Raw genomic sequence first — 2,683 nt, forward strand, 5'->3', positions numbered from 1 at the left:
CCGTTCTCAATGGATGGAATTTCCCCTTTCCATGAATGTTTTATTTATTCTTTTTAAAAGGTGGCTGGGAGCTAGCCAGCATAGTTGGGTTAAAATAGATCAGAGCCTGCCCAGCTATAAGGCATTGAGCTAAAAATAAATATAAAGGTCTCTGTGTCATTATTTGGGAACAAAGGAGGTATAGAAAAGCACCAAATAATACTTTTATATTATTTTTATATTTATGTATAGTGTGTGTGTGAGAGTGTGTGAGAGTTTGTGTGAGTGTGTGTGAGTATGTGAGTGTGTGTGTGTGTTTGTGTGTGAGTTTGTGTGTGTGAGTGTGTGTGTGTGTATGGATATATATTATGAGACTATGGATATACCTTTGGCCATCAGAAGAGGGCATCAGATCCCCTGGAGCTGGAATTTAGGGGTAGTTGTGAACCCTGGAATGTGCTGGCACCTGAATCTGGTCCTCTGGAAGACCAGGAGACTCTCTTAACTACTGAGCCATCTCTAGCCCTGTCCATTTGTTCTTAGGTCAAACATAGCTTTCTAAATGGCCAGTTTGTCTGAGTTCCAGGAAGTATACATTTTGCTAATAAAGAAATTAAGGTCCATAAGTTTACTGTACATATCAAATGTTCACAGAAACCAAAACCAACCAGCCAACCAAACAAAACCCTCATACACTTCATTAGCCAAGAAATTCTCAGTAGAGGAAGCAACAGTGGTATCCAACCGCATTGTTACTTCGGATCAAGGGACTTCCATTCTCCACCCACTCCTGCGTGAAAATCAGGTTCCTTTTTGAACTTTGAAGTGTGTGTTAACATCTGCAGGCATCCTAAGGGAAATTGGCACGAGGTACATTGTGTATGCTATTTTTAATTCCACAGGGGGTGGAGGGGCAAGGATAAATTAAGTTTCTCTGTATGAAACTTGGAATAGAAATTGCTTTTCAGAAGTCTACTTAGACAAAAAGAAGAAAGGTTTTCGCAGCCACCAACAAACACAGGAGCCCACCCCACTCCCAATCACCACACATTTTAGGATCAGGGTACAATAATAGATCCTGGATGTTGCTGAGCTGGCAGTAGCTTTCTCCTCTTTCTTTTAAAAATATTTACCTTATTATTTTTTTGTTTTTATGTCCATGGATGTTTGCCTGGATGTATGTTTATGCAACACACACACACACACACAAGTTTCTGTTGCCAGAAACAAGTGTGTGTGTGTGTGGGTCTGTGGGTAGGTGTGTGTGTGTGTGTGTGTGTGTGTACGTGTGTGTGGGTGGGTCAGTGGGTAGGTGGGTGGGTGATACCCAAAGAGGCCAGACAACAGAGTCAGATCCCCAGAAGCTGGAATCACAGATAGTCATGAGCCACCCCGTGGGTTCAGGGAATTGTACCCAGGTCCTCTCGGAAGAGCAGGCAATGCTCTTAACTGCTGAGTCATTAATCTAACCCAAGTTTATTTTTAATTATGTATATTTGTTTTCATCTCTGTGTGGGAATGTACATGTAAGTGCGGGTGCCTGAGGTGTCTTGGAGGTGCCTCTTGGAGCGAGAGATATAGACAGTTCTGAACCACCCAGCATGGGTGCTCAGAGCCAAGCTTGGTTCCTCTGGGAGAACAGGAGGCACAGTTAATGCTGAGCCAGGCAGCGTGTTTGTGCTCTGTGCTGTTGCCAGAAACCTGTGGCTGACTGTAAATAACAAGAAAGTGACTTTGTGATATTGATGACTGCAATCGGGCAGTCATGAAAGAGGGACACAGAAGACTTCTGTGACAACCTCTATTCCCTCAACCCACCTACTCCAAAAGGTAGCAGCTTAAACAGGAAGAGAACTGTTACAAGGTCTGATAAGGATGTAGGGGGGAGGGGACTGGAGGAGGGGATGGTCCGGACAGGGGCGGGTGGCTAGGGGCTCAGTTTTATTTGAGGGGCAGGCCACTGAGAGTTTGACCATGCTTCAGTAAATATATTATATATTGGTTGGTTGGTTGGTTGGTTGGTTGGTTGGTTTGGTTGGTTGGTTGGTTGGTTGGTTTGGTTTGTTGGTTGGTTGGTTGGTTGGTTGGTTGGTTGGTTGGTTTGGTTTTGATGGTGAAGTTCGATCATACGGGTAAGGGAGAGAACATAAAAGGATTAGGAAGTAGGTGTGATCTGGGTGTATGATGTGAAATTCCCAAAGAAACAATGAAAACATCATGCTGAATTAAAAAAATAATAATGTACAGTCTTACCATCTAAAGTGTGGTCTTGAATCAGCAATATGAGGATCATTTAGGAGACTGGAAGCAATGGAGACTCTCAGGCTCCATGACAAACGTTTTTTTTATTTGGATAGTTGTTTTTTTTTTTTTTTTTTTTTTTTTGAGACAGAGTTGTTGTTTGAATGTGACCTGTCTCCCCATAAGCTCATGCCTTTGAGCACATGTTCCCCAACTGGTTGCACTGCTTTGGAGAGATGGAGCCTTGATGGAAGATGTGTCACTGGGGGTGAGCCTTGAGGACGGACAGCCTGACTCAACCAACATCTTGCCTACTCTCTGCTTCTGGACCACTCAGTGCCACCAGCTGCCTGTCTTCCAGTTTCCATATCTTCCCTTCACAATGGACTCTCTCCCCTTATCAACCCAAATGCAAAGCCTTCCTCCCCAAGTTTCTTCTTGTTGGGTAGAACAATTGAAACTA

The sequence above is a fragment of the Micromys minutus genome (assembly GCF_963924665.1).
Source record: "Micromys minutus genome assembly, chromosome: 3".
In the NCBI taxonomy this organism is placed as follows: Eukaryota; Metazoa; Chordata; class Mammalia; order Rodentia; family Muridae; genus Micromys; species Micromys minutus.